Raw genomic sequence first — 15,528 nt, 5'->3', positions numbered from 1 at the left:
GGTAATCCCACTACTGCTGCATATGGGAGTAGTATCTGTATACCTCCCATCAAAGCAGGCAGTTTTGAGCTAAATTCTCAGCTCATTGTCATGGTACAGCAAAATTGCCAGTATTCTGGTCTTCCACAGGAAGAACCTACTGAGTTTCCGGCACAGTTCTTGCAAATTGCTGACACAGTACGTGACAAGGAAGTAGATCAGGATGTCTACAGATTATTACTGTTTCCATTTGCTGTAAAAGATCAAGCTAAGAGGTGGTTAAATAACCAACCTACATCAAGCATAAGAACATGGAAACAGTTATCAGACAAATTTCTGAATCAATATTTCCCTCCAAAAAGGATGACACAGCTAAGGCTGGACATCCAAGGCTTTAAACAAGAGGATGATGAATCCCTTTATAACGCCTGGGAGAGGTACAGAGGAATGCTAAGGAAATGCCCCTCTGAAATATTTTCAGAGTGGGTGCAGTTAGACATCTACTACGGGGTTACAGAAAAAGCTCAGGTATCTCTAGATCACTCAGCTGGTGGATCTATGCACATGAGAAAGACTATTGAAGAGGCTCAAGAGCTTATTGATATAGCTGCTAGAAATCAGCATCTATACATAAGTAATGAGTCCTCCATGAAAGAAGAAGCTAAGGCAGTATCAACTGACTTTAGTCCTCAGGAACAAGTTGCTGAACTCAATCAGCAACTATCTTCTATAACAAGGCAGTTAGCAGAAGTTAAGAAGATGCTACAAGAAACCAAAAATGCTAACAAGGATATGGAATCACAATTGAATCAGACAAAATAGCAGTTATCAAAACAGATAACAGAGGAGTGCCAAGCAGTTCAATTAAGAAGTGCGAAAACATTAAATACCTCACTTCAGAGCAGCAGAAAGCCAAAAAAAGAACAACTGACAGAGGATGAGTAAAATATTATCCAAAATCCCTCTAAGGACAGTAAGAGCCCAGAGAGGAATAACTCTGGCGTTCAAATGCTAGAAAAGGATGCAAAGATGGGTTTTAAACGCCTAACCCACGCGCAGTGCTGGCATTCAAACGCCAGAAACATGCAAGGAGCTGGCGTCAAACACCCAATGGAAGTTCAATTCTGGCGTTCAAACGCCAAAAACAGGTAAGAAGTTGGCGTCCAACTCCAATCCAGCTTCCAACCCTGGCATTCAAACGCCAGTGAGGGATCAGACACACACAAGTGCTGATGGCAACCCCTCTAAAAAGGCTTCTCCAACCACCTCTGTAGGAAATAAACCTGCAGCAACTAAGGTTGAGGAATACAAAGCCAAGATGCCTTATCCTCAAAAACTCTGCCAAGAGGAGCAGGATAAGCAATTTGCCCGCTTCGCAGACTATCTCAGGACTCTTGAAATAAAGATTCCGTTTGCAGAGGCACTTGAGCAAATACCCTCTTATGCCAAGTTCATGAAAGAGATCTTGAGTCATAAGAAGGATTGGAGAGAAACTAAAAGAGTTCTCCTCACTGAAGAATGCAATGCAGTCATCTGAAAAGCTTCCCAGAAAAGCTTAAAGATCCCGGGAGCTTTATGATACCATGCATATTAGAGGGTAATTGCACCAAGACAGCTTTATGTGATATTGGGGCAAGTATAAACCTAATACCTGCATCCACTATCAGAAAGCTTGGTTTAACTGAAGAAGTCAAACCAACCCGGATATGTCTCCAACTTGCTGATGGCTCCATTAAATACCCATCAGGCGTGATTGAAGATATGATTGTCAGGGTTGGGCCATTCGCCTTTCCCACTGACTTTGTAGTGCTGGAAATAGAGGAGCACAAGAGTGCTACTCTCATTCTAGGAAGACCTTTCCTAGCAACTGGATGAACTCTCATTGATGTCCAAAAGGGGGAAGTAACCCTGAGAGTCAATGAGGATGAGTTTAAGTTAAATGCTGTCAAAGCCATGCAGCATCCAGACACACCAAAAGACTGCATGAAAGTTGATCTTATTGACTCTTTGGTAGAGGAGATCAACATGGCTGAGAGTCTCGAATCAGAGCTAGAAAACATCTTTAAAGATGTCCAGCCTGATCTGGAGGATTCAGAAGAAATAAAAGAGCCTCTGAAAATTTCTCAGGAAGAGGAAAAACCTCCTAAACCCGAGCTCAAACCACTACCATCATCCCTAAAATATGCATTTCTGGGAGAAGGTGACACTTTTCCGATGATCATAAGCTCTGCTTTAAATCCACAGGAAGAGGAAGCACTACTTCAAGTGCTAAGGACACACAAGACAGCTCTTGGGTGGTCTATAAGTGATCTTAAGGGCATTAGCCCAGCCAGATGCATGCACAAAATCCTCTTGGAGGATAATGCTAAGCCAGTTGTTCAACCACAAAGGCGGCTGAAGCTAGCCATGAAGGAAGTGGTGCAGAAAGAGGTCACTAAACTACTAGAGGCTGGGATTATTTATCCTATTTCTGATAGCCCCTGGGTGAGCCCTGTCCAAGTCGTCCCTAAGAAGGGAGGCATGATAGTAGTTCATAATGAAAAGAATGAACTGCTTCCTACAAGAACAGTTACAGGGTGGCGCATGTGTATTGACTACAGAAGACTCAATACAGCCACCAGAAAGGATCATTTTCCTTTACCATTCATAGACCAGATGCTAGAAAGACTAGCAAGTCATGATTATTACTGCTTTTTGGATGGCTATTCAGGCTACAACCAAATTGCAGTAGATCCCCAGGATCAAGAGAAAATAGCATTCACATGTCCATCTGGAGTATTTGCCTACAGAAGGATGCCATTTGGGCTGTGTAATGCACTTGCAACCTTTCAGAGATGCATGCTCTCTATTTTCTCTGATATGGTGGAAAAATTTCTAGAAGTCTTCATGGATGACTTCTCGGTATATGGAGACTCATTCAGCTCCTGTCTTGGTCACCTGACACTTGTTCTAAAAAGGTGCCAAGAGACTAACCTGGTTTTAAACTGGGAAAAGTGTCACTTTATGGTAACTGAAGGGATAGTCCTTGGGCACAAATTTTCAAACAAGGAAATAGAGGTGGATCAAGCTAAAGTGGAAGTAATTGAAAAATTACCACCACCTGCCAATGTTAAGGCAATCAGAAGCTTTTTGGGGGCATGCAGGATTCTATAAGAAGTTTATAAAGGATTTTTCAAAAATTGCAAAACCTCTGAGCAATCTGCTAGCTGCTGACACGCCATTTGTGTTTGACACAGAGTGTCTGCAGGCGTTTGAAACTCTGAAAGCTAAGCTGGTCAAGCACCAGTTATTTCTGCGCTAGACTGGACATTACCATTCGAATTAATGTGTGATGCCAGTGACCATGCCATTGGTGCAGTACTGGGACAGAGGCATAACAAGCTTCTACATGTCATTTATTATGCTAGCCGCATTTTAAATGATGCCCAAAAAAATTACACAACCACAGAAAAAGAATTGCTTGCAGTGGTTTATGCCATTGACAAGTTTAGATCATACTTAGTAGGATCCAAAGTGATTGTGTACACTGACCATGCTGCTCTTAAATATCTATTCACAAAGCAGGATTCAAAACCCAGTCTCATAAGATGGGTGTTGCTTCTGCAAGAGTTTGATATAGAAATAAGAGACAGAAAAGGGACAGAGAACCAAGTGGCTGATCATCTGTCCCGGATAGAACCAGTAGAAGGGGCGTTCTTTCCCTCTATTGTGATCTCTGAAACCTTTCCGGATGAGCAATTATTTGCCATTCAGGAAACACTATGGTTTGCAGATATTGCAAACTATAAAGCTACAAGATTCATACCCAAGGAGTACAGCAGGCAACAAAAGAAAAAATTAATTACTGATGCAAAGTACTACCTGTGGGATGAACCATATCTCTTTAAGAGATGTGAAGACGGGATAATCCGTAGGTGTGTGCCTAGAAAAGAAGCACAGAAGATCCTATGGCATTGTCATGGATCACAATATGGAGGACATTTCGGTGGTGAGCGAACAGCCACAAAAGTCCTCCAATGTGGCTTCTATTGGCCCACTCTCTATAAAGACTCCCGAGAGTTTTTGCGTAACTGTGACAGTTGCCAGAGAGCTAGTAATCTGCCTCATAGTTATGCCATGCCTCAGCAAGGGATCTTAGAGATTGAGTTGTTTGACGTATGGGGTATTGACTTCATGGGGCCTTTCCCACCATCATACTCAAACACTTATATTTTGGTGGCAGTCGACTATGTATCCAAATGGGTAGAGGCCATTGCAACACCCACCAATGATACTAAGACAGTGCTGAAGTTTCTCCAGAAACATATCTTCAGCAGGTTTGGTGTCCCTAGAGAACTAATCAGTGATGGGGGCACTCACTTCTGTAACAAACAGCTTTACTCTGCTATGGTCCGATATGGAATTAGCCACAAGGTGGCAACTCCATATCATCCACAGACAAATGGGCAAGCTGAAGTCTTTAATAGAGAAATAAAAAGAATCCTAGAACGGATTGTAAGTACCCGTAGAAAGGATTGGGCAAGAAGCTTGGATGACGGTCTGTGGGCATACAGAACAGCATTCAAGACTCCTATAGGGACCTCTCCATACCAGCTTGTGTATGGTAAGGCCTGCCATCTTCCCGTGGAACTGGAGCATAAGGCCTACTGGGCAACCAGGTTCCTAAACTTTGATGCCAAATTAGCTGGAGAAAAAAGATTGCTCCAGCTGAATGAGCTAGAGGAATTAAGACTCACTGCTTTCGAAAATGCCAAGCTTTACAAAGAGAAAGCAAAAAGGTGGCATGACAGAAAGTTGTCATCTAGAGTCTTTGAACCAAGACAGAAGGTTCTGCTATTTAACTCTAGGCTCAGATTATTTCCCGGGAAACTGAAATCCCGGTGGAGGGGACCATATGTGATTACAAGTGTGTCACCATATGGCTATGTGGAGCTTCAAGACATTGATTCTAATAAGAAGTTCATTGTTAATGGACAGAGAGTCAAGCATTACCTTGAAGGCAATTTTGAGCAAGAATGCTCAAAGCTGAAACTAGAATAAGGCTCAGTAATGTCACGCTATTGACAGTAAAGAAGCGCTTATTGGGAGGCAACCCAATTTTATTTATCTATATTAATTACTTTTTCATTTCATTTTCCATTGTTATTTTATGTTTTATTTAGGTTGATGATAATGTGGAGTCATAAAAACAGCTGCAGAATTATAGCAGAAGCAAAAACAGCATAAAAAATAGCACACCCTGGAGGACAGACTTACTGGCGTTTAACGCCAAAAAGAAGCATCAAGCTGACGTTAAACGCCAGAAACAGGCTACAGCTTGGCGTTTAACGCCAAAAACAAGCACCAAGTTGGCGTTCAACGCCAAGAAAGGGGGAAAAGCTGGAGTTTAACGCCAGAAACAAGCAGCAGTCTGGCGTTAAACGCCAGGATTGCACTGCAAGGGCGTTTACACACCTAATAGGAGCAGGGATGATACATACTTGACCCCTCAGGATCTGTGGACCCCACAGGATTCCCACCTACCCCACCTCTCTCTCTCCCCCTCCATCTCCTCTATTTTCTTCTCATTCCCCTTCTTTCTTTCTTCTTTTGCTCGAGAATGAGCAAAACTTTTAAGTTTGGTGTGGTAAAAGCATTGCTTTTTGTTTTTCCATAACCATTTATGGCACCTAAGGCCAGAGAAACCTCTAGAAAGAGGAAAGGGAAGACAAAAGCTTCTACCTCCGAGTCATGGGAGATGGAGAGATTCATCTCAAGGGTCCATAAGCTTAGTAGTAGAGCATTTGACTGCACAACAAGAGAGCCCACTCGTGGACCTCAACAAGAGCATGAGGAATTCTCTCACCAAGAAATCCCTGAGATGCCTCAAGGGATACATTTTCCTCCACACAACTATTGGGAGCAACTAAGGATAGGAGCACCAAAATCACTAGGGATGAAGCAACAAAGGCAAGGAAGAGACATAGAGGAGCTCAAAAGCACCATTGGTTCTTTAAGAGAAAGACGCCACCCTCACTAAGGTGAAATCATTCTTTAATCTCCTTGTCTATTTATTTTTCTGTTTTCAGTTTTTGAGCTTCATGTTTGTCTATGTTTCTGTCTTCATTACATGATCATTAGTGTCTAGTGTCTATGTCTTAAAGCTATGAATGTCCTATGAATCCATCACCTTTCTTAAATGAAAAATGTTTTAATTGCAAAAGAACAAGAAGTACATGAATTTTGAATTCATCCTTGAAATTAGTTTAATTATTTTGATGTGGTGACAATACTTTTTGTTTTCTGAATGAATGCTTGAATAGTGCATATTTTTGAATTTGTTGTTTATGAATGTTAAAATTGTTGGCTCTTGAAAGAATGAGGAAAAAGGAGAAATGTTATTGATAATCTGAAAAATCATAAAATTGAATCTTGAAGCAAGAAAAAGCAGTGAATACAAAAGCTTGCGAAAAAAAAAGAAGAAAAGAAAAATGGCGAAAAAAAAGAGAAAGAGAAAGAAAAAGCAAGCAGAAAAAGCCAAAAGCTCTTAAAACCAAAAGGCAAGAGCAAAAAGCCATTAACCCTTTAAACTAAAAGGAAAGGGTAAAAAGGATCCAAGGCTTTGAGCATCAGTGGATAGGAGGGTCCAAAGGAATAAAATCCTGGCCTAAGCGGCTAAACCAAGCTGTCCCTAACCATGTGCTTGTGGCGTGAAGGTGTCAAGTGAAAACTTGAGACTGAGCGGTTAAAGTCGAGGTCCAAAGCAAAAAAAAAGAGTGTGCTTAAGAACCCTGGACACCTCTAATTGGGGACTCTAGCAAAGCTGAGTCACAATCTGAAAAGGTTCACCCAGTTATGTGTCTATGGCATTTATGTATCTGGTGGTAATACTGGAAAACAAAGTGCTTAGGGCCACGGCCAAGACTCATGAAGTAGCTGTGTTCAAGAATCAACATATTGAACTAGGAGAATCAATAACACTATCTAAATTCTGAGTTCCTATAGATGCCAATCATTCTGAACTTCAAAGGATAAAGTGAGATGCCAAAACTGTTCAGAGGCAAAAAGCTACTAGTCCCGCTCATCTGATTGGAGCTAAGTTTCATTGATATTTTGGGATTTATAGTATATTCTCTTCTTTTTATCCTAATTTGATTTTTAGTTACTTGGGGACAAGCAACAATTTAAGTTTGGTGTTGTGATGAGCGGATAATTTATACGCTTTTTGGCATTGTTTTTAGATAGTTTTAAGTATGATTTAGTTAGTTTTTAGTATATTTTTATTAGGTTTTAAGCAAAATTCACATTTCTGGACTTTACTATGAGTTTGTGTGTTTTTTTGTGATTTCAGGTATTTTCTGGCTGAAATTGAGGGACTTGAGCGAAAATCTGATTCAGAGGCTGACAAAGGACTGCAGATGCTATTGGATTCTGACCTCTCTGCACTCGAAATGGATTTTCTGGAGATACAGGAGTCCAAATGGCATGCTCTCAACTGCGTTGGAAAGTAGACATCCAGGGCTTTCCAGCAATATATAATAGTCTATACTTTACTCAAAGATAAACGACGTAAACTGGCGTTTAATGCCAGTTCCATGTTCCATTCTGGCGTTAAACGCCAGAAACAGGTTACAAGTTGGAGTTAAACGCCCAAAACAGGTTACAACCTGACGTTTAACTCCAGAAACAGCCTAGGTACGTGTAAAGCTCAAGTCTCAGCCCCAACACATACCAAGTGGGCCCCGAAAGTGGATTTCTGCACTATCTATCGTAGTTTACTCATTTTCTGTAAACCTAAGTTACTAGTTTAGTATTTAAACAACTTTTAGAGATTTATTTTGTACCTCATGACATTTTTACGTTTTACATTGTATCTCTACGGCATGAGTCTCTAAACTCCATGATTGGGGGTGAGGAGCTCTGCTGTGTCTCGATGAATTAATGCAATTACTTCTGTTTTCTATTCAAACATGCTTATCTCTGTTCTAAGATATTCACTCGCACTTAACCATGATGAATGTGATGATCCGTGACACTCATCACCATTCTCAACCCATGAACGCGTGCCTGACAACCACTTCCGTTCTACCTTAGATTGAGTGTGTATCTCTTTGATTCCTGGTTCACGCGTTTCATTGCATCTCCTGACAACAGAGCATTCGAATCCGTGAGATCAGAGTCTTCGTGGTATAGGCTAGAATTATTGGCGGCCATTCCTGAGATCCGGAAAGTCTAAACCTTGTATGTGGTATTCCGAGTAGGATCTGGGATGGGATGATTGCGACGAGCTTCAAACTCACGAGTGCTGGGCATAGTGACAGACGCAAAAGGATCAATGGATCCTATTCCGACATGAGTGAGAACCGACAGATGATTAGCCTTGCAGTGACAGCGCATTTGGACCATTTTCACTGAGAGGACGGATGGTAGCCATTGACAACGGTGATCCACCAACATACAGCTTGCCATGGAAGGAGTCTTGCGTGCGTGAAGAAGAAGACAGTAGGAAAGCGGAGATTCAGAAGATAGAGCATCTCCAAAACCTCAATTTGTTCTCCATTACTGCATAACAAGTATTATTTAATTTATGCTATTTACTCCTCATAAACCCAATCACTTTTATTACTAATTTCCTGACTAAGAATTACAAAATAACCATAGCTTGCTTCAAGCCAACAATCTTCGTGGGATCGACCCTTACTCACGTACGGTATTACTTGGACAATCCAGTGCACTTGCTGGTTAGTGGTACGAGTTGTGAAAAGTGTGATTCACAATTCGTGCACCAGTTCCTAACTTGGAGAATCTCAAGTTAGGCGCCACCAAGGCCGAGCATTCTGAAAAAGAAGTGAATAATATTATACATAGTTGGAAAGATCTGAAAGTTAGCTTTCCAATGCCACTGGAATCACGTCAATTGGACCTCTGTAGCTCAAGTTATTCCAATTGGAGTACAGGGAGATCAGAGTTGACAGCATCATTCACTTTGTTCTCTTTTTCTACAGAAACACCATCAAATCCATCCAAATGCTACCTGAAATAAACAGAATTGCACATAACTCAAAGTAGCATCTATAGTGGCTAAAAGATATTTAAATATTGATTAAACTTAATGATTCAAATGCAAATTCACAAGGAAAAGATAGAGAAGATGCTCACGCATCACAACACCAAACTTGAATTGTTGCTTGTCCTCAAGCAACTAAAACTAATATAGGCTTAGGATGTAAATTTGCATGAGAAGTGAGTATTCAATTAAGCTACTGTCTCTTCTTAAAATGGGGTTTATACAGTACAATCCTGAATAGTTTAGGCATCTCATTATCCTTTGAATAAGAGGAATGTCACTGTCATTTGGAATTAGAGTCCGGATAATATTATGAATTCTATGGCCTTTATACTTTGGTTTAATCCTCGAACACGGCAAAAAAATTTTTTTTCATTCTCTTTTCTTTGGTGCTTTGCAACTTGAGCCTAGCTGTGACTTTAAATGCTTTGTCTCAAGTTGCACTTGACACAGAAACACTACAAGTACTTGACTGGGGAACTCTCTTTTGGTTCGGATTTTTCTTTCAGTTACTCCTAGACAGTGGTGCTCAAAGCCTTTGGCATACTCTATTAAATGCACTTGATCTCGACTCTTAATGCTCTGTCTCAAGGATTACTTGACACATTTACACCACAAGCATATGACTAGGGAAACAACTCTTTGAGCTTTTAATCATGTTTGACCTTTCTAGTCATTGATGCTCAAAGCCTTGGACCTTGCTTTTATTTTTCTTTTGCTGTTTCTTTTGCTTCAAGGATTAAGCTTTTGTTTACTTCAGAGAATTCATAATAGTTCTCTAAATTCTTGTTCCTCATACATCAACGTCCTTTAATTCAAATTCAAATATGCACTGTTCATATCATACATTCAGAATCACAGATAATACCGCCAATTTAAGCAAATAAGACTACTCTTTAATATAAACTCAATTTCTCATGCAATACATCACTTCTTTTCTTTTTCTTTTTAGATTCAAGCTTATGAGCGGTACATGAGACATCTCTTCAATTAAAAGATAAATAACTAAAATTTCAAAATAACATAATTAAACTAGAACTTAGGACTCAGAATTACTAAAGATCATGCAGACATTCAAGTAAAATAGCAGAAAATAGGAATATAACATAATAAGAACGGAAGGAATATAGAATGAAAGGAACTCAACCACCTCAGTTATCCTAGGGACCATTTCATTCTTCAGGCTGTGCTCCTCCATGAAGATGATTCGCCTCCCTTTGGTGCCATTAAAATAAACAGAAAAGCCACAAGTGGAGCGACAACACCAAACTTAAAAGTTTGCTTGTCTTCAAGCAAAGAAAAACTAAAAACAGGGAGGGACATAGAAAGTACACGGACGAGTAAAAACAAAAATTATTACAAAAGAAGAAAAAAATGATAAAAGGACAAGAGAGGTTAAAATATATATAAAAGGACAAAAATTATTACACGAACGGGTGAGGTTCTTTAATTTAGTAGGGTTTTCTTAGTCAATTGGATTTGGTTCAGGAATTGTATGATGCTAATGTTGAATGGGGACACAAGGAGAAAGCTAGCACCTAACTTCATGTGGGCTTCCCTCCTGGCGCCTAACTTCATGATATTGAAGTTAGGCGTGCAACCTCCCGTGTGTTAAAGATGTCCCCGCGCCTAACTTGATGAAACCCAAGTTAGGCGCCACCCTCTTAAATTTTTTTGGCGCCTAACTTCACAAAAATGAAGTTAGGCGCTGGGGTGGCAGTGGCTATTGGCACATAAAGCTTCAAGGTTGGCGCCTAACTTCATGGAGCCAACTTAGGCGCCACCCATCCAGTGAACCACGTCTAAACGTACAAACAGATGGTGCTTAACTTCACAAAAGTGAAGTTAGGCGCCACCCCTCCAGTAGCTCTCCTTTAAAATTGATCTTCATGTGGCGCCTAACTTCAGAAAGTGAAGTTAGGCGCCACCTTGTCTGCATCCAGCTCTTCCAGGGTGTCCGAAACTCTGTCTTTATGCACATGTTTCTGTTCTAATCACTCTGCATGATCAAAATACACATAAGACAAAGGAAAAATAATAGAAACTCAAACAAAACTAATGAAATAAAAATTATAAATAAAACTTAAGGATATGAAACACCGGGTTGCCTCCAGACAAGCGCTTCTTTATCGTCACTAGCTTGACGGTCAGCTCCTCTAAGGAGGAGGATCATAGGGGCTCAAGTTTTCACCCCTCACTGTGAACTTCTTTCCTGTGCTCTCATGGGTCAACTCTATATGCTCAAGAGACAGGATCCTGTTCACTGTATGAGGCAGGATTGGGCATGCAGTGAATACCACCTTCATTCCTGGGGAGAAGTCTTCAGTGGGAATTTTTTTATTTTTCCATCCCCTAGGTACTTTCTTCTTTTTGAGAACCTCTTCCTTGGTGGATGATGCATTTCCGACACCAAACTTAGGTTTGATGTCAGGGAGAATTTTGTTGATTGTCACCAAAGGAGGTTTGAGCTGTAGATTTTGTTGTGCATCATCAGGGGGTTCTTGAAGGTTTGGATTAATAAGCTCAGTCTGCATGCACCTCTCCTCTTCACCTGCTGAATGCATATCTTTGAAGACATGAAAGACCAGTTGCTTATTATGCACTCTAAGCACTAATTCACCTTCTTGAACATCAATCAGAGCTCTCCCAGTGGCTAGGAATGGTCTTCCTAGGATTATAGAGGCATTTTCATCTTCTCCCTGTGTCAAGAATCACAAAATCTGCTGGGAGGAAGAACTTACCCACTTTGAATAAGAAATTCTCCACTAATTCATATGTAGGCTTTAGAGATTTGTCTGCCATTTGTAATGCTATCCTTGTGGGTTGTTCCTCTTAGATTTGCAATTTCTTCATCATAGACAAGGGTATTAGATTTATGCTTGCACCAAGATCACATAGGGCTTTCTCAAAGGTGGTGCTCCCAATGGTACATGGAATTTAAAAGCTCCCTGGATCTGGCATCTTCCTTGGCAAGTTATTCTGAATTATGGCACTACATTCCTTAATTAAGACCACTGTCTCATCTCCCTTTAAAGGCTTCTTCTTTGACAACAACTCCTTCATGAACTTGACATAGAGAGGCATTTGCTCCAAAACCTCAGCAAAAGGAATATTAATTTGCAACTTTCTGTAGACTTCTAAGAACTTTGAAAACTACTTGTTCTTGGTCTCCTTTTGAAGTCTCTGAGGATATGGAATCTTAGTTTTGTATTCAGGAGCTTTAGGTAAGGTTAGATGTGTGTCAAGAGTGATTGAAAAAGGATTGTCTGCACGCCTAGGTGGGGCGTGTTCAACCTCCTCATTTTTCTCATCCGGGACTTCTTTTTCAATTGGCCCCTCAGTAATTTGTGCTTCCATACTTGTAACTTGTCCAGTTATCACGGTGATGGCCTTGCACTCCTCTCTTGGATTTGGAATTGTGTTACCAGGAAGGCTATTAGTGGTCTTCTGATCAATTTCATTAACTTTTGTGGCTAATTGATCCATCTGAACCTCCAAGTTCTTGATTGATGCTCTGGTTTCCTGTATAAAGCTTATTACTAGAGATTCCAAATCAGTAGTCTTCTGAGACTGAAGAGTTGCTTGCTGAGATGACTGAAACTGGTGGTTATTAAAATTATTCTATTGAAAAAACCGCCCTGAGAATTATTATTAAAATTCTGTGGCCTCTGAGGTTGCTCTCTCCACCCTAAATTTGGGTGATTTCTCCACCCCTGATTATAGGTCTTGGCATATGGATCATTATTGGGGTTTTTAGGAGCATTCCCCATATAGTTGACCTGTTCAGAAGGAAATTGAGCATAGTCATAATTCTCACCTTGAATGAAACCACTATTCATGTTATATGGAGCCTCTTGAGGCGCATTTTGAGCATTGACAGCTGAAACTTGCATCCCACTAAAGTGTTGAGTAAGCATATTAATCTGTTGAGACATGGCTTTGTTCTGAGCAAGAATAGCATCCAAGGTCTCCACTTCCAAAACGCCTTTCTGCTGAAGAGTCCCAGAGTTCACAAGATTCCTGTTAGAGGAGTAAAGATATTGGTTGTTAGCAACCAATTCAATAAGCTCAGTAGTCTCTTCAGGCGTTTTCTTCATGTGCAATGAACCACTTGCGGAATTATCTAAATACATTTTGGACATTTCACAGAGGCCCCCATAAAAGATTTCCAGCTGGGTCCATTTAGAAAACATGTCAGGGGGCATTGCCTGCTCAGCAGTTTGTACCTCTCCCAGGCTTCATAGAGGGTCTCACCATCTCTCTTTCTGAAAGTCTGAACATCCACCCTTAGCTTAGTCAGCTTCTGTGGTGGGAAGAATTTGGACAAAAAACTAGTGACTACATTATCCCAAGTGTCTAGGCTCTCCTTGGGCTGAGAATCTAGCCACAACTTTGCTCTATCCCTCACAGGAAATGGACAGAGCATGAGCTTGTAAACCTCATGATTCACTCCATTTGTTTTCACAGTATCACAAATCTATAGGAAGTTAGAGATAAATTGATTTGGATCTTCTTGCGGGAGTCTGTGATACTAACACTTTTGCTGCACTAGAGTGACTAACTGAGGCTTCAGCTCAAAGTTTTTTGCAGCTATAGGAGGCACCATAATACTATTCCCATAGAAATCTGGATTGGGGGTAGTAAATGAGCCAAGCACTCTTCTAGGTTGTTCATTCTCATTAGGATTTGCCACATTGGCATTAACAGCACGATTATGATCCATAGTGGACTCTACAGCTTCCTTTTCAAAGGTCTCACTTAGATATTCACTAGCCTTGTAAAGTCTAGCTTGTTGCAAGCATCGCCTCAAAGTCCTTTCAGGTTCAGGATCTAAATTTATGAGAGGATCTTTGTCCCTATTCCTGCTCATAAACAAACAGAAAACAAGAAAAGTGGGATTCTCTACGTCAGAGTGTAGAGAATTCCCAGTGATGTAACCTGTATAAAGAAATAAAATAGAACAAATAAATAATTAAAATAAGAAAATTTTGAAAATTATAAATAATATTAAATTGAGAATTTCGAAATTAAGAAGAAAAATTGAACAGGAAAATTAAATTAAAAATAACCAAGTAACACCAAACTTAATTTCAAAAATTAAGGAAAAATACTAGCTATAATTTTTGAAAATTAAAGGGCAAGATTAAATAAAAATTAAAGCTAAAATGCTTAATCTAAGCAATCAAACAACTAATAGTTGTCAATCACAGTCAATCCCCGGCAACGGCGCCAAAAACTTGGTGCGGAATTTATAACCCACAAACTAGCCAGCAAGTGCACCGGGTCATACCAAGTAGTACCTGATGCACGAATCTCCACACTTTCGTATAGCTGTACCAGCAAGTGCACTGGGTCATCCAAGTAATACCTGAGCGAGTCAGGGTCGATCCCACGAGGATTGTGGTTTGAAGCAAGCTATGGTTATCCTACAGGTCTTAGTCAGGCGAAATCAAGAGTTGATAGATAAATATTTATGGGATTTAAACTAAATTGGAATGTAAATAAAGAAAAGGAGTCATCAGTAATAGGAATATGTTAAGGATTGGAGTTGCTTAGTCTTTCTGAATTAACTCTGGTAGCACTGTCTTCTTTACTTGTGAGTGATCTCTTCTATGATAGGCTGTATGTGATCAATGCCATGGGCCATGGTCATTGATCTCCTCTGCTACAGATTGAACGCCATTGGTCGTGGTCATCCAATTTAACAAAGGGTGAAGCTCTAGCAGTTCATTCTCCTGGCAATCCTACTTAAAATGCCAAAGACAAGGTCGAATCTTCTGGATCAGAGAATGTTGCTTCTTTGAATTCTAGCCTATACCACAGAGACCCTAATCTCCCCAGAAATTGGCTGAACTAGTGTCTCGAGAAGTCCCCAACAAAGTCGTGGATTAGCCGTTTGAGAGATGTATAAACATAGCTGTTGGCTCGTGCTTTCCAATCATGTATTCCCACGAACCCAAGTAGATGCGGGTGTTTTTCAGCCACGTTCATCTTAGTATGATGAACAAAGCTAATTGTCACTGATCATCCTATTCACCATGTTGAAGATCGAGTATACATCTTAGAAATAAATCAAACACGGATCGAAGAAGAGACAGTAACATTTTTATTAATTCATAGGACTCAGCAGGGCTCCTTCCCTCAACCTAGGAGGTTTAGAAACTCATACTAAATGGAAAATACAATGTAAAAATCGAATGTAGTGTGTGATTGTTCGAATGATTATGTAAATTAACTCTAAAATACTAAACTAATGAATAGTAAGGGTAAAAACAGTCTTTTTAGTGCTAAAATCCACTTCTAGGGCCCACTTGATGAGTGTTTTGGGCTGCGCTTTGATGAGATCCACGTGCTATGAGGTCTCTAGGGTGTGAAACGCTGGCTAGGGGGTCCTCTCTGGGCGTTTGGATGCTGGGCTCTGCTCCTTGGGTGCTGGACTCCAGGAAGGGGGCAGGAAGCTGGCGTTGGACGCCAGTTTTGGGCCTTCTAATCTGAAGCAAAGT

Source organism: Arachis ipaensis, chromosome B6 (genome assembly GCF_059453495.1).
Source record: "Arachis ipaensis isolate K30076 ecotype BB chromosome B6, ASM5945349v1, whole genome shotgun sequence".
Lineage (NCBI taxonomy): Eukaryota > Viridiplantae > Streptophyta > Magnoliopsida > Fabales > Fabaceae > Arachis > Arachis ipaensis.
This window is presented reverse-complemented; position numbering follows the sequence as displayed.